This window comes from Pteropus medius, unplaced genomic scaffold (assembly GCF_902729225.1).
Source record: "Pteropus medius unplaced genomic scaffold, Ma_sr-lr_union100, whole genome shotgun sequence".
Lineage (NCBI taxonomy): Eukaryota > Metazoa > Chordata > Mammalia > Chiroptera > Pteropodidae > Pteropus > Pteropus medius.
The window spans coordinates 3,131,232-3,156,770 of record NW_024354875.1 but is presented as its reverse complement, the minus strand read 5'-3'; the positions used below and the strand labels follow the sequence as shown (position 1 = coordinate 3,156,770).

The 25,539-nt window shown below is 39.3% G+C and overlaps 1 non-coding gene across 1 annotated transcript; it reads left to right on the top strand.

The window, feature by feature from the left end:
• Positions 1–22,001: 22,001 nt before the first annotated feature.
• LOC120597399 (5S ribosomal RNA) lies at positions 22,002–22,120 on the top strand. Its single transcript, XR_005651376.1, has one exon. It is a non-coding gene; the product is annotated as a 5S ribosomal RNA (ribosomal RNA).
• Positions 22,121–25,539: the final 3,419 nt, after the last annotated feature.

The window sequence follows — 25,539 nt, the reverse complement described above, 5'->3', positions numbered from 1 at the left end:
AAATAATGAAAGAGGGATGGATTGGAAACATATTTTGGATATAACATTGACAAGACTTGACAAAAGTAAGAAAGAAGGAGGTATTAGGATGCTTTCTAAGTTTCTGGTTTTTATTACAGTATGAATAGCTCATTTTAAGAGTGCAATAAGTTGGGTTGAAAAATTACGAGCTTTCTCGCAGACCAGTAAGATCAAGAAATATATATTAGTGAAGGATAAAAACTTTACAAAGCTAATAAAGGTTCAATAAATACTTATCGAATAATTAAAATAATTTACTCCATTTTTCTGACCATGGATCACTACCAGTCACATATATGCACATATAAATTTTGACAATGGAAATGTTATGGACTGAATGTTTGTGTCCTCTGCCCCACCCAAAATCCATACATTGAAGATTTAAACCCCAATGTGATAGTATTTGGAGATAGGCCTTTTGGGGTTAATAAGGGTTAGATGAGGTCATAAGAATGGGGCCTCATGATGAGATTAGTTCCTTATAATAAGAGACACCAGAGAGCGCTAACATTCATTCTCTCTCTCTCTCTCTCTTTTCTGAATACAAAAAAAGAAGAGGTCACATGAGCACAGAATTGCGATGACAGTTGTATACAAGCCAAGGAAAGAGGTCTCAGCATGCAACCTATCTTTGTGGCACCTGATCTTGGACTTCTAACTTCCAGAACCATAATAAATAAATGTTTGTTGTTTAAGCTACTCAGTCTATAGTATTTTGTTATAGAAGCCCAAGCTGAAGTTAACTGACAAAGTGGAATTTAATGAATTGACAAATTCTAAATTTAATTTTTGGTTCTGATTCATCCCCCGATGATTTTATTGAAGATGTCATCTGAAACCCCATGGAAGTATCTCCACATCCTCTGAACGTGACGATATTCAGAAAATCCCTATTCTTGACCCATTGGTTCCTACTCTGGAAATATCTCAGAACAGACTTGGTGTCTGAGATGGCAGAGGGAAAAGAGACAAATATTCGCCCTAACAAATAAATCTCAGTTTATCCAGACAAATCTAAAGACCGTTTAGCTGTAAAATACATTCTCATATTGATGAACTCTACTGTATCAGCCAATCAGACTAATTATCTGCCTCTTCCGAGTCCTGTTTGCTGGTTAGAGATTACTTGATTGAATAAGAAAATCTTTCTAACAGAGGAGCGGTCAACCAACTTTTTCTAAATATTTTCAGCTTTGCAGGCCACGTGGTCTCTATCACAACTACTCAGATCTCTTGTTGTAGAGTGAAAGTAGCCAAAGACCATAAAGTAGTGAGTATGTCTGTGTTCTGGGACATTACTTACAAAAACTGTCAGAGGACCAGATTTGGCCCATGATCTATCATTTGCCAACCCCTGTAATAGGACATTATTTTGGTCACATTAAGTTTTCAGGTAATTTCACAGTTACTTTATATGTATCCACATATACATAGAACAAAGCTGAAATAAGTGCCTTTGCAATCATAATAGTGCATAGCATATTTATATAAATATGTGGCCGTCTGTTAATATTATTCCTAGAGTATCATTTGCCATTCTCTGATAAAATTCCCCACAGTCTGCCTTTGAGAAACTACTTCTCCCATTCCATGGATCCAGGTATGGCTCTCATAGTTCACCTTCTATTACTCTATGAGTGGCCTACTCTGTTAGAGAGTAGCTCTATTCCACTAGTCAAAATAAAAAATTAGCTCCAGGATAAGACTAAGTTACAAAAGTTTGACTATATGTGCACACTGGGAGAGATAACTTTGTTCTTCTTCTTAAATGCAAGAGAGGCCACAAAGATGATGTAACTTGGGACTTAAGAATCATCTTCCAAGGCTACGGAAATGAAGCCATCTGTAGTATCGACGAATAAGATCAGCGAAATAAAAGAGCAGAAAGAACATCCATCATTGCGATTATAGAATCTGAGGCCGGGATCAAGCCTTCAGTTACAAAAGAAACAATAAATTTCTCTTCTTAGTATCTATCTGAAAGTGATTTCTTAATGCTTGGAAAAAAAAAAGAGAAGGGGGTTTAGAAAAAATGAAATGTCACTGCAGACATGACAAAATCCTAATGAAATTAGGCAATTTCAAAAAGTAAGACACGACATTATCATAACTGGACCAAAGGCTGACTTGATTAAGTAGGAAATAAGGAGTAATTTAGGTGCATAAGCTTGTCAGAAAAATTACAGAATACCGGGCTACTAGGAAAAGTTTCAGTGTGTCAGGATGTCGCATCCGAACTAATATTTTAAAAGTGCAGAATACTTCATAGACACAATGGATCGTAGAAAACTGGATCATTCTCTGGTGTAGTATAACTCTACGAACAAGTGGAGAATGAAGGCTTTTGAAGTATTAAGGAATACAAACACAAAGAAAAATAGAAGTGCAAATATACTATAAAGATGGTCTCCAGCGATGAAAGACCTCAATGTAGCTTGATTGACTTTATTGATGTGTCTAGAAGAAGTATGTTTTCATGAGCAGGGGAATATTATGAGCTGTGGAAGCAGAGTAAATGAGAGTTGCAGGAGAAAACACTGTCAGCTTCCACTCAAACACAGCACCAAGAGAAAAAAGGTTTAACCTCAGATTTCATATCCAAGTCTTTATGTCAGGCATTGTCACTACTGAGATGATGACAAGGAGCTGTAGCCCCGTGGACAGTGCAAAAACACTCTTTTTATGAGATCACAGAATGAGATGAAGCCTGAGGCTACTGTACATTCAGCTCATCTAATTAATTCTATCCAACCACATGCTTTTCCCCCTCAATTTCAACTTACTAAGGAGACTCCAAATTCTGTCATATATTACTGTGAGAAGGACTTTGCCAGCAGAGAGAGACATTTCTGATCAGTAATTAAATATGCTTCGAGTATTCAATTTCCAATGACAGTGGTTTCTCATTATAAATAATGAATTGGAATTCTGATTTTATGAATCAGTAGAATGGGCTGAGCTAAAAGTAAATCTGCACCTCAAAATCGAAACTACTCTCAGTGAGCCCACAGAGTTTGGTTCATGAGCCCCTGGAAAGGAATAAGATCTAGACCCTGATATGTGGAGAATCCTCTAAGCCAATGAATATCTTCCTTCTACAGTGCCTGGTTCTTCAAAACCACTTACAAGGGAGCCTCCCAGGTCTACCGAGTGGGACCTTCCCCAAGACAAACACATTGATCTGTCTCTTCCTCGTCTCTTGGCTCTGCCATCCAGGTTCTGGGTCACCCTGCCTTTGCTTTGAAAAATAGCATGTATCTGAACAGAGTACCTTTCTCACCCTACTTCCTGACTGTGAAAGTACAAATGTCAAATACTCTTTCATTTTGTACTGTCTCTGTCTCTTTTAGCCAAATCGTTAGTATTTCTACAAGTATAATTTCTTTAAAAAGCTGTGGTGTTTTTATGAATGATTTTTTGTTCTTTACTCCATTAAAAAAATTAACATCCACAAATCTCTCTGAGATAGATGTTCTCTATCCAGGGCCTCTTAAAAACCTTATCATTTAAAAGGATCTGCAAGGCATATTCTGCAGATGTTTAAAAGGCTTTTGCCCACTTGAAAATAAAAAAAAAGCCTGGAGCACCATCTTAAATCCTTTTCGCACTTTTAAAAGGGTTTTAAGGTCACACCATTGACCTTACCTTCACCCTGAGACTATATTTTCCAGACAATGCTCTGGAAATGCTCAGACAAATATGTTGAGAGCTTTTTTTGCCAATTGGAAATGCCAGGAATCAGAATCAGCTAAATTATCCAACCCAGAAAATTATAGTTTCACTATATTTCTACTACATTTTGCTTGAAAATTGAATATTTCATTTTTTTACCTCATGTCTCTCCCTTTCTACATCTACTATGCATGACTAAGAGGAGAAGCAAGTTGACACTTTGAATATTCTGCTTAGAAATTTCATTAGGAAATTCACCAATTCATTAGGCATCTTCTATTTTCTATATCACCATGCATAATTCTGTTGGTTGTCAAACGTTTTTCTAATCTCCTATAATAACTTTTAACTTATTTTCCAGCCTCCATCGATAGTTCTCTTAATTGTTGCTCACAGAAGCTTCAAAACCCTTTCATTTTCTACTTGCAACCCGACTCCGATGACAATGACATGTTTTCATAGGATTCAGTTTTTGCTATGAGAACGCCCTGCTCCTGGTATCAAATTCTGTTACAATTATCTCTTGCTGCATTAAAATCACTCACAAAACATTGCAGCGTAAAGCAACAACTATTTAATATGCTCATGGATTTTGTGGGTCTGGAATTAGAGAAGGGCACAGCAGAGATGGCTCTGCACCTCATATGAGGTCCTGGCCTTAGCTGAGAATATTCCACTAGCTAGAAGTGACTCAAAGGGCTAGTTGCAGTGGTCATTTGGAGGCTACTTTAATTAGATGTCTGACGATTATAGAGGGGTGACCTGAAGGCTGGGCTCAGTTGGGATTATTGACCGGAATGCCTATACATGGTCTCTCCATGGAGCTGGGGTTTCTTGCAACATGGAAACTAGGTTTTAATAAGAAACATGAGAAGAGGAAATATTTCAAGAGACCCAGATGGAAGTTTTAAGACTTTCCTGATCTAGCCTTAGGAGTCACACAGTCTTACTTATCCATCGTAATCTTAGATACTGTATATGTTGTTGATTTTTTTTTTGTAAATAGAATTCAAAGTGAGTCTCTGAGTCCAGCCCAGTTTCAACGGGAGAGGAATCAGATTTCACCCATTAATGTGAACGTAGGATGTTCATATCATAATACAGATATTATCAGACCATCTTCAGAAATATGTCATAGACCATTGAATCAAACTACTGAACGAGAAGAAGATATGAGAAAGGTAACTTTGAATGCCATAACCTTACCAAAGGAAGGAAAGCTACTATAGAAACTAAAATGAAGCTTAGGATTTCGGAGATTCACGTTCCCCATATCTTGCCACCATAGTCCATCCTTAGAGAACAAGATAAAATAACAGACAAGGAACACCACAGAATATTGTGTGACACAATATTTCCCACAGGACTACCCAAGTTTTTACTTTAATAAGAGATAAGAAAAAGTTGACCCGAAGTGGACCAACTCTATGTTTATTTTCCTGATATCGGTATGATAATAGGAGCCTGGTTTTGCCTCCATTCCAAAGGCATGTCACACTTCAAGAACCAAGCAAGGTCAAGAGAAAGTCCTTGGGAAAAAGGGAAATAAAGTGGTTTTCTCAGGCAAGAGTCTGGTCGAGATGCTACGGAATAAAGATAAAACCGTGCAGTGTGGGGTTTGGGAAACTGTTGGGAATGATGACCAATCACAGCAACACCCAAATCACAAAGTGTGTGGACACTGAGTTGGTCAGCTGGCCAGTGAGTGCAGTGGAGAAACAAAGCATTCTCAAGGTTGGACGAGTTTGCTTGTGTGTGCTTTTTGTTACCGAAGTGCTTACTTAATCATTCAATTATTTGTTTTGTCTCCCAACTGGGTGTTTCTGTTGAAGACAAAAGACAAAACTATGTTATAGGACTGAGGTTAGATGGTTCCTCTAAACCTAGACCCGCATTATCTCTGAGGAAGGAAGTTTGACCAGTCTTTCAGTGTTTGAGTTTTGTGCTTAATAACTCTGGTTAACGATGTCTGACGTCAAGTTCATAGGATTCATTCTTATGCGCACTTGGTCAGAACCTCCTATTCGTAACTACTTACTCACTAGTTATTCTGCAGTCCAGCTCTCGCTTCATTCTTTGCACTGAAAGTTCGAGGATGCTGATGGTGGTCTGAGCAAAACCACAGGTGAACCAGAACTTGGCCATCGAAATCTGAAATTGTATGCTGTTCGTTGATATTTAGTTCTTTAATAAGAATTCCTATGCACTTATTTGCCATAATATTGGTGTTTTTCTCCCCCCCATGGAACATCACATCTCTGAGATTACAACTGGATTTTTGTTTTATTCTAATGCCAAACTGAAAGTTCTTACAAAAGAGCCTAGCAAATTATGCTAGATAGATAAGTTAGTGAGTTCACAAGTTTAAGCCACATATAAGCATGATTATGCCGTAGAAGATGCCTAAAAAATACAAAGTAGCCAAAAAAGCTATTATCTTCATAAATGTGTATAGTAGATCAAAAGCATTTTTACCAATAAACTGATTATAAGTAATATGTTCTCTCTTATGAGGGAAGGAAATGTTTTGTTCCTGAGTATAAAACAGTCATCAAGAATTTTATTAAGAAGATGGTTATTACCTCCACAAGGTACTCATCACTATTTTTAGAATTCATGAACATCAATGATCACTGCAGTAGGTTGATATAGCAGAGCAAAAGGCAGCAAAAGAATGTATTCATACCCACAGCTTCTGTAAGGGCCACACGACCTGAGCACATGTGGTACCACTTCTGAAACGCTATATAGATATTGATACTGGCTGGTGAACAGCATCTCATTCCAAGTCCTAGTATTCATAGCTGGTTTATGAGTGTGGCCCACCTCAACTTTATCTCCATTTTTGCTGTTACTAAAAAATAGTCTTGAATGAATGTTTTAATCATATGAATAAAATTCCTCACCTCAGAAGTAAAATGGCAACTCAAGGTTGTCAGTCTTGGCATGGTTTCCATGGCAACGAAAAATGCTTGTCAGCTTATAAGCCATCTTTTCAGCACGTCAAAGTTACAAAAGAGTCAAAGGTATAAAAAGGAAATTTCCAGGAACTTTAAAAAAAAATTATTCTCAGGATAGATATGTGTTCTAGGTGTGTCCTTGAATACTTTTGATAAGGTAGTTTATAAACATCAATATGAAAAGAGCTGAGCCCAAAGTGTAGCAAAGCATCCAGCAAATGGATTATGAAGATGAAGCAAAAGCAAGGGTTACTTCACCCAGTCTCCAACGGGACAGGTTTTAGATGACTATAATTATCACTTTGATTCTTCTGGGCCTGATTTTCTCTTCTATTCACTCATTTATTCTATACATATTTATTGAGTGCCTTCGATGTTTCAGATACTTTTCTAGATACTTGGAATATAATCAATGATCAAAGTAAAGGTCCTTCCTCCCATTGATTACTCACATTTAGATCAGAGAGAAGTGAGGAAGTCATACAATAAACATAAATATAATAGATAAGTCATGTGCTATTTAAGATGATTACAAGCGATATGTTTAAAAAGGTGAAAATGCAGGGGCTGTTGTTATAGGAAGTTTTAAATAAGGTGTGTTCATGATAGACCTCATTGAGAAGGGGAAATTCAAATAAAGAGTCAGCAATAAACTAAGTGCACAGGAAAAGATGTTCAACATATTAGCCATCAGAAAAATGCAAATCAAAACCACATGAGATTCTCCTTCACACCTACAAGGCTAAAAATAAAAAAACAAAACCAGACAATAACAAGTGTTGGCAAGAGTGGGAAGAAATTGCAACCCTCATTTACTGCTGCTGAAAATATAAAATGGTGCAGATGCTTTGGAAAATGGGCCAGCTGTTTCTCAGAAGTTAACTGTATGTGTCATATGCCCCACCAATTTCACTCTCAGAGAAATAAAAACCAAGGAAAAATAAAAACATACATCTACACAAAAATGTGTACATGAATGGTCATATCAGCATTATCCATAATAGCCCAAAGTGGAAACAACCCAAGTGTTCATCAATCGATGAATGGGCGAGTAAAATGTGCTATAGCAATACAGTGGCATATTATTTAATAATGAGAAGAAGAAGTACTGACACATGCTGTAGCATAGATGAACCTTAAAGATATTATGCTAAGCGAAAGAAACCAGTCATAGAAGTCCACATATTACATGATTCTTCTTGCATAAAATGCCCATAATAGGCAAAGTCATAGAGATAGAAAGCAGATTGGGAGGCTCCTAGGGCTGGGGGTGGGAGAGAAGGGTTATGAGATTTCTTTCCTTGTGACGATTGCGTGACTTTGTGAATACACGAAACCTTTGAATTGCATACTTTAGATGGGTGAATTGCATGGTATGTGAATTATATATAAAATTGTACAGATGCTTTGGAAAATAGGCTGGCGGTTCCTTAGAAGTTACTGTATGTGTCTTTATCTTAATAAAGCTATTCTGTACATATGTATATATATCTTTGGCAGACTGAACATCTAGAGCAAAGACCTAAGTTAGAGAGGGAGAAGAGGTTGAGTGGCCGGAATGGCTGGTGCAGAGAAATTAAGTGGAGAAATGAGAGAGGACAGAGAGGGGGCAGGGAGCCAGACCCCGCAGGCTGTGTAGGTTTTAGCAGAAAATAGTTCTTACTCTGGATAAAATGGGGAACATTGTACATTTTTGAGGGCAGGTGTGCCATGATCTTAATCATGTTTTTAAAAAGATATCCTTGGTCCCCCAAGGCCTTTCCTAAAAATAGAGGAAACTCTTGGGAGATTATAAAATAATCAGGGTGAGAAGGTAGAACCGATAGGATTTGCTGATAGATTTTATATGAGGCAAGAAAGGGAGGAATCGAGGATGAGTCCAAAATTTTCGTCTGGGCAACTCGCAGGATGGAAGTGCCAGCAACCATGTAAGAAAGGACATGAGTGGAGCAGGTCTGAGGGGACAGAAACCAGGAATTTAGTTTAGGGGACGTTGAGTTCCATATGTTCATTAGACATCCAAGTAGAGATATTGAATAGGCTGATATTGAAGAAATTCGAGCCTTCCTCTACTTTCTCTTTTCCCAGTCATCTCAACACCCAGGAATCATAGTTTAAAATATCTTTAATGATATTTAAACTTCCTTAGGAGAAACGATCAACTTAGGATGCACCCCTATTGCTAAACAAAAACATTGGGTGATTCCAAATGATGGAAACATTATCGTAATAACAACATCGGTACTGACAATAATAACCAGGATTTTTAAAGCCCATAATCTGTTTATTTCATTGACATCATGTCTAATTCTTCAGCTCCTCAGGTAAGTATGAAGATGCAGAAAGGAAGTTACTAATCTCACCCAAAGGCACAAACCCAAATGAGTGGTTAAACACAAATCTGTCCAATGTTGTCCAAAGCCACCATTCTTATACAAAGCAGCACTGAAATACAATTTGGGAGTCCTGAGTTCTAAGCCAGAATCCTCCATCACTTACTTGAGATGCCTTGGACAAAAGTGACCTTTTAGGAACTGTAGCCTAAACATATGCAATGGATATAAAAACACTTAGCTCATTGGTTTTCCGGAGACTATGTACATTAAAATATAAGGAAGTGCCTCGAATTGCACTGCACATGTCCAAACTATATTCACTGAGCTCATTGACTTAACCAGCATTGTCCTTGGTGATGCCAATAGCAAAATACTTCTCCGATGAAATATCTGGGTCTGCTGCCACAAGGACTTTGTATTGTAAAGAGAACCTTCAGGACAGCCAGCTCCTTTCGCTTTATTGGCCAGAAAAAGGTGGGGTTTTTTTGTTTGTTTGTTTTTTGGTTTTCGTTTTTTTGATAGTGAATGATGATGAAAAAGAAATGGATAGAAACCAGGGCAAAGTTTAGGAAAAAGAGAAAGCTTAGCAGAAAGGCAGAAGAAAACTGGCTAGTAGAGGCATAACATTAAATATAAAGTAATAACACATATTTCAGGGAAAATGCATTTATTTTCAGAGAAAGATTTAAACCAATTTTAAAAAGTAGCAAGAGAAATGTTTATGCTACTGGAGATTCACATATTAAAGGAAACTGGAAGCCAAGTGTTATAAAGTTAACATGCTTTTTCTATTTCTTATGGTAGAAATACCTGAGAGCAACCTTAAACCCAGGAACCAACAATACAGAAGGAAATGAAGAAAATTAAATGAACAGGGAGGTTCTTAGCATTGAAAAGACTACATACACTGAAATAGAGAGAGAGAGAAGCTTTAAGTTAGGAAAGCATTAAAAGAAGACAAAATTAGAGAGATAATTATGGGCATAAAAATTATTACTTCCCAAAGCATATGTAATCATTTAAATATAACTACATATAATTTAGAAATTTGCTTTTTAAGAAGATATTGGTGCTTTTCTAGTAATTCTCTTTGAAAGTACTTCAGGCATATCCAGGGACCCAAAACATCACCTGGACCCCAAGGGGCTGAACACTTCTCCAGCAGGCACTTGGTCTCTGAGTATCTTCCAGAGAAGCTTCATCTGACTTTTTGTCATGTGATCTTTACATTTATTTTTTGCTAAGTAAAATACAAACAAATTTTCTCTCGACCATGACAGGCCTCCTAGGGTAAATTTGGCCTATTATACACTTAATTGATTCCATCTGCCTTTGATTATTAGCTGGCATTCTTACAGAAAATAAGGCTAGTGAACAGATGATCCAGTTCTTAAAAAATTCTTGCCACTCGATATAGAGGGAGCTGACGGAAACAAGGCTGACAAAGGGCCTATGTTATGATAAAGTCATAGCAAATCTAGGAAATGCGTTATTGTTATTTTCAAATTATTATTTGATGACTGGGATGATTTTGCTGATATCTATTGTGCCCAATAATGTGATGTGTAACCACTCTTTTCTCTTTACTAAGGGTTGAAGTTAAATATCAGTTTCTAAAGGCATCTCTAGGAATGACGAGCTAAAGACAGCAGCCAATTAATTTTTTTAGCAATTCAGTTGCAAACAACGACGACAAAAAAGAAGCCAGCTCTGGCTAACGAAGTATAAAAATAAATTATTGGAAGAGTCTTGGGTTACTCATTTAGTTGAATAGCAAATTGAACAATTAGGTCTAAGGAAGACAAGCCTCTCCCCCAGGATAGCACAGATCTCAGTTTCACAAAGTCTGTAGGAAGAAGATGTGAATGGTCAAAACTGGGTCATATGCTCAACCTTGGGGGAGGGGGAGAGTGGAGAGAGAGTTCTGGGATGCTGGCAGGAGAAACGACAGGAGGTGTCCACCTCCTTTCCTCTAGCACTTGCATTTATTTTTATACACGGTGCAGGTATGTTCTCGGGAGGTCACTCAACCCTCCACAACAGCGTTGTCTCATCTCGAAAACAAGGCATCAGGACTGGCCCAGAGGCTCTGGGTTCGGTAGTAGTGTTTTGGGTTTTTTTTTTCCATCTTCAAGTATAGTCACTCTCGAGTAATTATACGTTGAAATATGTAATACTGTGAGTTAATTTCCAATTACACCCATTTCAGAGTAAAGCTAGGGCATTGTATGAGTATTCAAAACTACGTTTGTGTGTAGGTAGGTTACATACACATCTATTATTTTAATTCAGGAGAGTGAAGAGATGTTCTTAAAATATGTCTTTTAAAACGGAGCTTTGGGACAAGCAACCAGATAACCAGGTGACTTCGGGGGTGAAAACACAAAACACATGGCTTCCTGCCTCCCCTTCTGCAAGGTCACCTCAGTGTGGCATCATGGTCTCAGCCACTGCAAACCCTCAAACCAGACACATCCATGCGCAGAAAACAAATGCAAAGAAGCCTTCCAAACATAGACACCAACGCCCACCCAAGGGAGCTGGGACTCTGGGTGGTGGCCCCGGCCTGTGTGTTACCTGTGGAGGCAGATCTGCCAAGACTCAGGGGCCATTGTCACAGGAGAAGGAGGGGGAGAGTGACAGCAGGATGGGTCATCCAGTTGATTGTGAAATCCTATGTGACAGCATGACATGCCCTTCTGTAATCTACACCTCCGTCCACACTCTCCCCAGCTCTCCCTGCAATTGTTGAAATACAGTCAGCCCTCCATGTTGGCCGGTTCTACACCCTCCGACTCAACCGACCATGGATGTAAACACATGAAAAAAATATTACGTTGTTGCTGACGTGTCTATACTGAGCATGTAGAGACATTTTTTCCTGTCATTGTTCCCTAAACAATACTGTATAACAGCTATTTACGTGGCATTTACTTTGTACTAGGTATTATTATAAGTAATCTGAGATGATCTAAAGTATACAAGAGCATGTTACGTGCAAATACCACAGTTTACATATAGGACTTCAGCATCCTTGGATTTGGGTATCTGTGGGGGGTCTTGGGACCAATCCCCTGTGGATATCAAGGAATGACTGTATGCAGCTGGCTCTGAACATCATCTACCATCGGAGTGTTTAACACTTTATACTTTTCACTGTCAGATTCTGGCTTGTCCTCTGGATAAAGTAAAAGTGCTCGCTCTTCTCCATTTACTCCCCAGTCACTGCCAAACTAGTCTTTCTCAACTATAAATCTCATTTTATCACTTTTTCAAAGTCTTTTAAATGTTTCCCAGAGCTGGAATGGAGTCAGTTTCCTTAGCACGCTCAGGCCCTGCCTACCTCTTCAGACTCGACTCCCCCCGTGGAAGCCAAGCAAAGCTTGAAGTCTGCAGTTCCTTGTCTTCTGGAATGTACTCAATACGATTTTTCTGTAGGAAAAAGAGGTTGCGTTCATCTCGCTAGCTATAATTCCTCTGAGGGTGACATACCCTACAGAAACCTCTCTCCATCCGGTGCTGGCACAGGCCTCTCTCTGACAAGCCAATGATAACCCCACAGACTCATCAGAGACTTGTATTCCTTTCTGGCTCCCAGAAGTGACTAAGAAACAGTGAAATCACCCAAAGGAAGAACAGTGAATGGGGAAAAAAAAGGCATCTTAAGGATCGGCCACGCATAGACTACTTGCCATACACTGATTACAAAGATGACCCATCCTCGAGGCCTGTTCTCACGTAGCGGTACTGAATACTCCCATGGAAAGTGTACTGGCAGCTGGGGCCGGGACTCGGCATGTCAGGGTTTTCATTATTGTGGTATGGACCGTGCTGATTTTTGATTTGTGCTGTGTGTGAACAGGATCATTAGGCTATGGGAATTGCTTGAGAAAGACTTGTTGGTTATTGACTCACATGAAGCAAATAAAATGTTTCGTGCAGGAAGATGCTCTTTCCCAAAACGTTCCCCAAATTGGTGATCTATCTGAAACATCTTCCTGTACACCGCTTATTTCATATCCAATACCAGACTCAATTACAAGAGACAAGGACTAGGAGGCGTAAGACCCTTATCCTTCATAAATGGCAAATACCAGGTGCAAGTGTATGAGCTGGCCTTGGTCTGCAGCAATCTTTTCACTGGGAGACCATCCTTCTCTCCATTTCTGCTGTGGAGCTGTCGAACAAATGGTCCAGCAACCAATCAGTTTCTCTTTCATCTCGGATCGTGTGTAGAAAGTCTGCCTGAGAGCAAAGTCGACCAAGAGAACACAAAAGGAGTGTATAAGAAAGAGAAAGAGAAATTGGCAGCATCATTTGACCTTTGGATTCTGGCCTTACCTGAAGCCCATGGCCTTTTTCATTTTACTTAACGAAGCTAGTTCGATTCCAGCGTCTATCACTTGTGATCAAAAGTAAATTTTAATGAATGAATATGGACTAAATACTAACTGGTAATAATGGAGACCTAACACCTTAAGCCACTCTCATGTCCCCTCTTTATTCTTGTGTGACATGATATAGGGCGTACCACGGAACAGGCGTGGACCTGTTTCCTTGTCTGAGGTTTCAAGTACCCTTGGTGAACTAACTGTGTGCTAAAATCATGGAAAATTCCAGAAATAAACATTTCACAAATTTTAAATGGAGCATCATTCTGAGTAGCGTGATGCAATCTCCAGCTGTCCTGCTCTGGCCCACCTGGGCTGTGAATCATCCCTCTGCCCGACGTGTCCACATTGTATCTGCTCCTCGCCCATTAGTCCCCTAGTAGCCATCTAGGTTATCAGAGCGACTGTCTCGGGATCACAGTGTTCAAGTCACCTTTATTTTACTTCATAATGGCCCCAAAATGCCAGAGTACTGATGCTGGCAATTCAGACATTCCAAAGAGAAGCCATAACGTGCTTCCTTTTAAATGAAAAGGTATATATGTATTGGAAAAAGCATAATATATGTTGGGTTCAGTACTATCTATTGTTTCAGGCACCCACTGGACGGGGGGTCTTAAAATGCATCTCCCATGGTTAGGGGGAGTCGTCTGTATTATCTCCCTTCTGACCTGACAAACAGGGACTCACCGGACTGCACAATCTCACACACATTGTCATTTCGGAGCTTTGATTATTTCTTGCACTTCGCCATGATGCAAGTTTGCCTTTCTAAATGCCATCAGAGCACTCGCCTCTTTTCTGAAGGTCATCGGTCCATGCTCAGTGGCAAGAAGTTTTTAACCATTCTATGCTCGTGTTCCACAGATGCATTTCTATAGTATTCACAGGTGTCCAGGGCGATGACTTGCAATGTGCTCTCAGGGTTCATTAGGTCCAGGTTGAAATTCTAACTTTGCCTTCTGCTAATTGCATTATTTGAACCCATGAAAAATAATGCCATAAGACTACTTGCTACCCACTTTGTCAAAGAGTGGTTCTTATGGCTAAGCGAGCTAATGTACCGAAAGTAGAGTGTGCAGTGGCCGGCATACAGCAAGTGCTCAATAAATGCTGCCACCGACAGAACCAAGAACATCTGTTGTGTCAGCACCGCCCATTTCTTTCTGCCTCAGCTGCTTGTATTTCAGATACTGTCAGTAATTATTCTGGACCAACCTTCACTTACTCCTCCCCGAAGCTTCCTAGTCCGTTTTTCTCATCTCAGGCAGCCATCGCAAAAATCCTCAGTCATCGTGCTTGCTAGGTGAATGCCGCAGAAGCCTGCCCATCACATTCCTCAGTGCCCCTTCGTGAGTACTCAGAGCTGCTAAAACAGGGGCTTTGCTTTGCCCACGCGATTCCTCCTCTCTGTTTTTATTATCTGAGACTCTGTGTCCCTTTGGCCAATCACAGATCCCACTTCAATAACGACTGTCTGACTTGGAAACCTGCCAGAGGAGGTAATAACAAACCAAGCTTTTGCAAGAGATAGGATCTTAATAAGATTTCCCAACCATCATTTAACACCATTGTAAGATAGGTCAAACCCAATCTGACCAGCCCCTTAAAGTGTAGATCATGGAAAACGGACTGGGAGATTTTCTAAGGCCACATAACGCTACAAAGTGCCCTAGTCTATGTTTTCAGGGCAGCACTCTAAAGGAAGAATTAAGCTCCAGAATCATTTACTCAGAATAAAATAATGCAACCCCAGCTGGATCCGTAACAGCCCAGTAGATGCACAAGGAAGGGACATCAGGTGCCTGCCTTCATTTTCCAGGGCTTTATTTGATCACTGCCCACCCCCCACAGATCCCTCTCCCACGGCCTCCTGCATGATATTTACAGTTCACAGAGTCTTGGCTCACTTAATTATTGTTTAATGCATCTTTGCAGAGGCATTAAACTAGTGCTTCTGAGAGCTTAGGGTTCACCTGCCTGCATAGTTATAACCCCTCTGAGGCTGAGTTGTGCAAACCTTGCCCCTCCCACTTCCAGGGGCTTCTAGGGCTGACCGCCACCTCCCCCATCTTTGTCACTGAGACCATGCTGTGTGCTGAGGCTCAACAGACATCATCTCGTCATGATGGTTATTTATACTTTTCCCAATTCATGCCATTGCCTCTAGAGTTTGAAGAATCTAACTTGCATTAGATCTGTGAAGAACTCGGGCTATAAGTAACAAGCTTGTGTTTCAATAATATATTAATTTAGTTATATAAAAATATTATATTATATACTTATACAATTGTGTAATAATTATAATTTATAATATGTAAATATAATAATTACTAAAATAAGTATATTATACATATTTTATATTAAAATATAATAATTATTAAAATAATTTTCCAAAACATGAACAATTATTGAAGTTTCTGAAAATAACCTAAAATTTTTAATTTACTCATTTCTATTAACTTTCATAATTAACCAATATCAGTGACACATTTTAAACATTTATTTTACTTTTTTCTGCACCTCCAAATGCTTTTGATACAGTCTAGCTATCGGCTTGGGTGTTACTGATATTGGTAATGAATTGTGCTAGTGTTTATTATGCTGCCTGAAAGTATTTATATATAGAACAGATGCTGGAAGATTTATGGATGTGAGTTAATGAGTAAACACATGAACTAATAATGGTCAGCTGTATGGATAAATACATGAATGAACAAGTCAATGAAGCTGGTGCCATCTCAATTATAACCCACACTATGTGCCAGTCACTGCATTAATGACTTAGGTGAATATTATCTCCATCACTCCTCACATCAACCTTATGAGGTGGGAAAACTTAGTAAGGTCTCAGTTTATAAAAACCTGAGCCCCAGTTCAAAATGTCACTTAGCTAGAAAATGGGCTTTGCCCACAGATTGATCTGACTCAAGAGTCCTTGTTTTGTCCACCACGTTAGTGTTTTCCCCAATGTTGATACACCCCATACACACACACATACACACCAACAGAGAGTGACTTTGTTTCCTGTAGGCACTAGGAGAATAGCTCAAAGCAATCAATGTCAGGATCAATTTTTCTTACATTTTCTTTAAAAATTCACAAAGTTTTTACTTATATCCGAAAATAAGAATGTATTTTATCACCATCAAAAGAAAGTGGTTTTGCTGTCGCTATTATTGGCCCCCTACGCTCCAGGTTGAGAAGCATGTGGTACACCTGACAGGTACATTTTGATGGGGGATCAAGGAACATGGTGGCATTTCCTGGGGATCACTGACTGATCCCATGGGTGTCACGCTTAAGGGCTCTGTATATATGAGACAGAGCCCCAAATCCTTGAGATCCTGAAAACAATGAAGGAGCACAAAACTGGGAGATGAAGATGGCTGGTGTGCAGCGGAGGGCAAAAAATATTTTTTTGTTGTTTATTTGATTGCTATTGTGAGGGGTGAGTATGGGATGCTTTCCAGGGATCTCCTCCTCCCAATGCCTGATGCATCCTTCCCTGTGAAGGGGCTCCATTAGTGTCACCCTGTCACCTGTCTCCTTCCCCAGGGGAGGAAAACTCTTCCTGATGAGGTCAAGAGAGAACTGGACATGTCTGGCTCTGTCTCCTTTTGCTTTGCTCTCCAGAGCCCTATGCCCAGGAAGCATGGGTTCTGATCTGCTCCATCATGCCATAGGAGTCACAGTGACAGTCCCTCTATGTGGGGATACCTACGATGGTCCATCCTTCCTGTGACTGATTGGGATATATCCTGTGGTTATATCTGTCTCATTCCGGGGTTCGTTTGCCCCAGACGTATGCCACTTTCTCTGAAATCAACATTCTTGAAATTAAGAGAGTATTTTCATCTGCCATCTTCCTTACTTCCCAGCTGGTTCCAAACTCAGATGAGAAAGAGAGGTACTGCTCATCGGGCCCCTCTCAAGCTCCTACTCATTTTATATAGGGCTGGAAACTTTAAGAAAGAATGGAGTCAGTGATTCAAAATAACACAGAGAGACACGTGGGTGAGCTCAAGACATGTAGTTTTCTTTGGTCCTTCAATTTCATTATGTAAAGTATAAGCTAATTATAAATGTAATGTAGAGGATATTTTGATGTTTGCAGTTTGAGAGATGTATATTGGACCATGAGATTGGACGCAACCTGAGTTTGCAACTGACTCTTACACTTAGGACTTGGTGGCTGGGTTTCAGCTCAGCTGTGTATCACTTGGAATCTCGCCTTGGCAGATCGCTGCAGCTGGATGGTGGCTCTGGTCACAGGCAAGTGTCTGTCTTAAGAGAGTTAAGGCTGTGAACATAAGGTCTGAAGCGAGAGCCTTTCAGGCCTTACCTGCTTTGAGCAAATCCAAACACTTCAGCGAGGCTCCGGCCCCCGATGCTAACTAGGAAGGTGGCTTTTGCAAGGAATGAGGCTCTGGCCTGACTTATAAACACATGCAAGCCTTTTCTTAAGCTTTTCTTAAGCTTTTCTTCAGACAGTATAGCCAAGGCAAAGATCCGTCACGGAGAAGAATGACTTTCTATGTATGGCCCTTTTGGGCCTCAGTGAACAGACAAATAAGTGCAATTTTCAAAAGGCAAGATCACCAAGTTCTCTGTGATGATTTATCAAGTATCAGTGAAGATCAAGATTAAATGTCAACCCTTTTGGGCTAGATCAGGCGCCCAAGTTCCATTCTGCTATTGGAGCCATGGATGGAGTTATGACAAGACCAATCTGGGATTCATAGGTTCAGGAGCTGGAAAACACTCCAGTAAAAGAAAATATGTAAAGAAAATAAGATGTTCATTCCAGGAGGCCGCGTCTGTGTGGGAGAAGAGAGACGAGCACCGTCACCGGCAGGCGACACCGTCACCATTTCATCTGGGTCCTTCGGAAGGAAGTAAGAAGAGGGGAGAGGGAAAGCAAACCCGAAAGGCACGTCCCACTGTCACGAGAGGTGTGACAGACAGTACAGCAGCAGGGCTTGGGGAGCCCAGGTCCCCTCGGCTCTGTGTTTCAGAAACATCAAGAGCAGCCGGAGTTCGGGAATCAACGAACAGCCATTCCCGAGCTGACACAGACGTGAGGGTGAGGGCACCCCTCCCTGGGAGGCAGGTTTCACAGGACTGTCCTATGTCAGAGCAGGAGGGACTCGCAGGCTAACTTGTGTCCCCCTGCAAATTCATACATTGAAGTCCGAAGCCCCAGTATGTCAGAACGTGGCCTTACTCAGAGAAAGAGAAGTGACACGGGTGATCGAGTTAATCTACAGGGTCATTAAAACGGTTCCTTATTCCATGTGACCGTTGACTTTATAAAAAGGGACACTTGGAGACGGCACGCGCACAGGGAGCATGCCAGGGGAGCACAGAGATGGCCGCCTACGCGCCAGAAAGGGCAGCCTGGACCGCTCCATCCCTTACGCCCTCGGGAGGACCCAGGCCTGCCACGCCTTGGTTTCACACTGACCTCCAGAACCGATGGACAGGACATCTCTTCAGCTTAAGCTCCCAGTTTGGAGTAGTTCCTCACGGCAACCCCAGCAAATAAGAGACCCGCTCACTCGGATACGTGAGCACTAGGATACGTGAGCACTAGGCCACAGGATTGTGCCAGCACTCCATCTGGTCTCTGGCAGCTGAGAAATAAAAATTAAAAGATTTCGGATAAAGGGGAAAAAAAAAAAGAAATTCAAATTGAACCTTCTTATTGGAACTCCCATTGTAAATATCTGAGCTTTGCAAAGAGGTAGCAAAATTTCCAGTGTGGCTCTGCGACTACATTGGGGTAAAGAGATTTCTACTAGACAGGTGTGGAGTGCCAAGGCTGACCTCCAGCTGAGAAACTTCTAGCGGTTCAGTTTAAGTTCACAGACCACCAAGGCTGGCTGGTTACTGGCTTAGATTGACAACTGTCGTAGAGAAGCTAAAAACCAAGATTTCCCCCTTCTACTCATATTTTGGACTTCAATTATTATTATTATTATTATTATTATTATTATCATCATCATTATCATTTTACTTTACATATAAGGTAACTTAAGGTTTCCACAAGAAATTAATGACAGGAGAGGACTTATATTCAAGTCTGAGGTCTCTAATGTTGCCATTTTAATATTGCAATATGTCTATAACATGAGCTCTTTGATCGTCTCTGATAGGCTAATTTACAGGTGTCTGGGCATAATTTGGGATCAGAAATATAACAGGGAGTAAAATGTAGCCTTAGGTAAAAAATAGCCATGGGATTTGATTTAAGTAATGCAGTGTTCTGACCCATCCCAAAACCTTCTGGGGGCGTGTGAGGTAGGGGATGGGAGAAACCTTTACCACTGCCCAGAGGATCCAAGAGAATAACCAAGGACAGGGACCGCTGCTGGGGAGCAGGCTCACTTCTCAGACCACGCAACACTAGGAATAAGCCAGACTCAGCAGTTATACAGAAGGCACTATTTAAAAAGCCAGGAATGAGGGCCTAATATCCAAAATATACAAAGAACTCATACAACTCAAACAACAACAACAAAAAAAACAATCTAATTAAAAAATGAGCAGAAGACCTGAACAGACACTTGGTCAATAAACATATGAAAGGATGCTCAACATCGCTAGCTATTAGGGAGTTGCAAATCAAAACCATCTCACACCTGTTAGAACGGCTGTCATCAGCAGAGCACGCAATAACAAATGTTGGAGAGGATCTGGGGGAAAATGAACCCTCACACGCTGCTGGTGGGCCTGAAAATTGGTACGGCTACTATGGAAAAATGGATAGAGGTTCCTCGAAAAACTAAGAATTGATCCGGCAATCCCCCTGTTGGGTATTTATCCCAAAGACTTGAAAACATATATTTGAAAAGATATTTGCACATGGATGTTTATTGCAGCTTTATTCACGGTGGCCATGACATGAAAGCAACCGAAGCGTCCTACGATAGATGATTGGCTAAAGAAGCTGTGGTACATATAAACAATGGAATGTGACAGCTATAAGAAAAGATGAAATAGTGCCATTTGCAAGCAACATGGATGGACCTCGAGATAATCATGCTAAGCAAAATAAGCCAGACAGAAAACCACATGATATTACTTATATGTGAGATATAAACCTAAAAGCAACAAACAAACATGACAAACAAACAGAGACTCATGGACATGGATGATAGATTAGTGGTTACCAGAGGGTGGGAGGGGCAGGGGGAGGTAGATGGGGTAAAAGCGATCAAATATGTGATGGCAGAAAGAAATCTAACTGTGGGTGTTGAACACGCAATGCAATGCATATATGACTTATTGTTGAATCGTACACTTGAAACTTACTGGATTTCGTTAACTAGTGTCACCATAATTAAAAAAAAAAAAAAAAAGCCAGGAATGAAATTCCATTAGAATGGACTGCCTTAAAGTGACTCTACTTTGGGAGACAATTAGATTGGACACACTTCTGTAATCCTTTCCACGAAACAATGTAACACTCTTCCCAAGAAGCCAAATTGACTCTGTCACCTTCCTGCGTGTGCAGCAGCTGCTTAATTTCACAGCCGGTTTCTAAAGAAGAGTTGTCAGATACTCAGAATTGCCAGCGATCGATCAAAGGGGAGCTGAGCCATGTCTCTGGAACTGCTGTGCCCAAATTGAAGTGCACTTCAAAAAATGTATGAAGCATCATTTAATGTGAAGCCGAGAGTCCTCACCACTCACTAAACCATTTTCTTCTGGTTACAAGTGTTTGTCTCCAGGAGACACGCTGAAGTCAGCCTGAGCTCCACATCCTGATAAAAAAAAAAGTTCTGTTTGCTCCAGCCGACAAAGGGGAGCGTGACCACCCACTTGAAGTGCAAAATGACATAGAACTGTCCTGGGTCCAAATTTGGCCAATACTGCTCAGCCGAGCTGTCAGGGGACCCATGTGAAATGCCCATGAAAAGCGGTCTGTCTCTCCATGGGTCCATCCTCCATGGAAATGGCCAAAGCTGAATAGATGTGTATTTCACCAATATTATTCCTGATGCGGTTAGAACAGAACCTGCATCTCAGAAACACCCAAAGCGTGGACGTTTTATATCTGAACAGTTAGTGGGTTTGAACGTGTTTACAAAAAAAGATGGGACAATAACAAGGATCTACCGGCTTCCAGAGTGGCCACTGCAAACCCTTCACTTAGCAGAGTGAGAGCAAACATACACGGGAATAAAAGTGGCGACAACAACAACAACAACAACAAATCTCAAAACTGAGTCAGCGAAACTTGCAACTATGTGTAATTCAATTATAACAATATAACAGAAAATAACCAATAACCGGGGCAAGTAGGTATATTTGTGCCAGCTATCACGACGGTCATGCCGAGCTGATTCTGCGGCTCTGGTTCCAGTGCCGGCCTAACCATCCAAAAAGAAAGAAAATAATGATTTTGCTAACTCTGAATCCTGATCTCAATTCTCTTCTGGTCTTTTGATCGTCTCACCAAGAGAAAGGTAATAAAAAATGAGAGGTCTAACAAAATGTCCTTTTTAAATTTTAATAAGAAAGACTGTGAAGCACTCAATCTGAACATCTTATTTTTAAAAAGAAAAATGTGTTTTTTTTCATTCAAAAAGATATCTTTAAAAATTATAAAAAGCATCTACAGCCATGCTACCCTGAACAAGCCCGATCCCGTCTGATCTCAGAAGCTAAGCAGGGTCGGGCCTGATTAGTACTTGGATGGGAGACCATCTGGGAAGACCAGGTGCTGTAGGCGCAAAAAATAAAAAATAAGGGATTGTAAACTGACAAGGTCCTTGCAATCTGTGAGGTCAACCAAGGGTTGCCTCGCCTAAAAAAATAAATAAATAAAATTTTAAAAAGCGAATACAAGTAATGGGTAAATAAATTACTCATTTCAATATTCCACAATTAATATTTGCGTAAACTTCCATTTTCTCATACTCACAGAAATCTAGCATATATGATGGTAATAGTGTGACATGCATCATCATTTGTGTTTCTGTTGTTTACTTAACATTATATCATTAGCATTTTCAACGTTGCCTTCCTAGCCATCATTTTTTAAGGTCAGTATAGCATTCCTTTAATAGATAAACCTTAATTCCCCTCTTATCATATGGAATATTTACTTTTTCTTTCCTATTGTTTTCCCATTAATATTAATACTGCCAATAAATTTAATAATAGTAAACACATGTATATTGATTAGTATGTGAGATGCACGGTGCCAAGCACTTTACATATGTTAATCCATTTCATCTGAAGGGAGGGGACCTTGTGAAGTGGGTGCTTTTTAATCCCCATTTTATAAACTGAGGCGCAGAGAATTTGCCCAGCAGCGGTAGCAGAACCCAGACAATCTAACACCTGAGTCCATGTTTCTGATCATTACTCTATACTGACTATACCTGGATGTAATTTTTCTTCCCTTACTTAGGACTGCTTTTCTTAAGATAGATTTTCTGAGAAGTAGAATAAGTAGACCAGAACATACGAACATTTCAAGATTCCCAAAATGTAATTGCTGAATTTCCTCCCCAGCTGTTACAAATAGTGTACTGATCATTTTCTCCTAAATCTACACACTGCGAAGTTATGTATTCAGTTCATAAAAGATTCGAGACTATCCTATCTTTCCATGTTTCACTTTGGTAGATAGACAATGACTTTCCATTTTTCCTATTATTTTTCTAATAATTAACTACTTTATCCAACTTTAATATTATTATGTTAAATTAGTTTTTTTTTCTGTTATTATTTTATGGGGTTTTTTTCCCACATTTGCTTATTTATATTTGCCCATTCTTTTACTCCAGTGTCTTTTTGTTTTCAATGTATAAGCAGATAATAGTCAAATTGATTTTAAAAGTTCAATTAATTCATATTGTTTTTCTACCACTACGCCTCTGATATCTATATGTATTTATAATTAAAATGGATCTATGTATCGGTTAATTTTCTTCTATTCTTGTCATTTCGGATACCTGAGCCCTGTTTACTTCTCAAAATTAATCTGAAACTTTCAAATTCCTTCTGTTCTGAAACAGTTTAAATGGCATGAGAATAACCAGCTCATCGAATATCTGAGAGAATGCAAAGTAAAAGACTAAACATAGGGAAGGAGGGGAGAAAACAGTACTTTTTAATAATGAATTTTAATTTCTTTCATAGTGACATGTCAATTCAGATTTCAATAATTCTTCTTTAAGCAATTTTACAAATTTATATTTTCGATAAATTGCCAGTTTAACTGAAATTTAAACATGTTAACAATCTTGTTTAAATTAACAATCTTTTGTGATTAAAACAACTCTACATCTGTGATTATATCTCAGATTATTTCAAATTTCTAACTCAGCATGTCTGTAATTACTTGTTCTACCTCTCAGATGTTGGTCCACCTTACGGATTTTTCAGAGCACTGGGACTTAAGATAGTTCATATATTTCAATATTTCTTGTCCTTTATTTATTTATGTATTCTATTAATTTCTGCTTTGATCTGTGTTGATGCCTTTTTTTTTCTCCCTAGGAGAGTGTTGCTGCTGCTTTTCTTAGCTTCTCGAATTGAAAACTTTCTTTTCCTTCCTTCTTCTTCACTTTTTTTTCTGGTTAAATAATAAAAGCTCCCGTCACATTACACAAATATTGATATGGCACGTGATTATGATCATTATGTTAAAAACATTTTAATGCGGTACCTTAAAATTTGTTCACAAATTTCACGACGCTTTTCTTGAAAGGTAGAGCCTAATTCACCTCCTCTTAGGTGTGGGCTATTCTCAGTGAGACACCTAGAATGAATTAAATAAGGTGGAATGTAAAGGACAGTGTAGGGAATTTAGTCAATAATATAGTAATAACTATGTGTATGTATAGTGCCACGTGGGTACTAGACTTATGGGGCAGCATCACTTTGTGAATTATATAAATGTCTAACCACTATGCTATACATTTAAAATGAACATAAAGTAATACTGAATGTCAAAAAATAAAATTTTTTTTAAATCGAAAGAATTAAAAAAAAATTTTTAATTAAAAACATATGAGGTGGAAGAGACAGTAAGTAACTTCTCAAGTGGGTCATAAAGGCTATCTTACATCACTTTCACTAGGGGAAACCAGCTGTCATGTTGCAAGCAGCCCTGTGGAGAAGCCCACGTGGCAGGGAGCTGAGGCCTCCTGCCAACACCATTCGAATACAAGATCTTAGAAGTGGCTTTTCCGGTTCTAGTCAGGTGACAGCAGCCATGGCTCCCATCTGTACTGTAGCCTCATGGAAAAGCCTCTGCAGGAACCACCTAGCCTAGCTGCTTCTAATTCTGACCTACAGAAACTGTGAAACAATAGATGTGTGTCGTTTTAAGTCTTCCAGTTTGGGGTAATTTGTTGTGCATTAGTAGGTAACACATCAAAATCACAGTTTTTAGTTCTTCTTTGACCCTGGGTTTGAGTTTCTTTGACCCTACAGCACTGGATTTATTTTTATCTTGGTGTCTTCTAAGACCTTTGCGATCAGAGAGTGGAGTTTATGCAATTTCAGCTATTTAGGATTTATTAAGATTTAATTTGTGGATTAATAAATATATAATCAAATTGTATAAATATGGTGTGGATGCTGAAGAAAAGTGGCATTATCTATATGTTATGGTATCAATATTATATTTTAATCTGATAAAGTATAATATTAAAACCTTATATAAACTCATTTATGTTTTATTTGCTTCATCTTCAACAACTGCGAGTAGAATGATAAAATCTCTATGATACGTATGGTATTTCATCTTGATTTTGAAAACATTTCTATGTATGGAATTCAACGCAATGCTTTTGTTAAAAGGTCACTTAGTACAGTAGTTATGTACTCTATGTAAGTTGAATTATTTAATATTATGAGAAGTCCTTTGAAAAATTACTTACGTAAAGTTTTCCACTGATCTTGGTTATATTTATTGAATTCTAAATATTTATACTGCGGTTCTCTACTATTTGTTGTTTTAGATTTTCTGGGTATAGATTTCCTTATTTTTTACATTGAATCTCAGTCTCTCTGTTATAAATTTGTCTCTGATAAGCAGCATTAATTGCTGTACTTTGATCTGAGAACATTTGACTTTTAATTGGGAGATTTAATCAGTTTACTTTTGTTATATCATTTTGTTCTAAGTTTTCT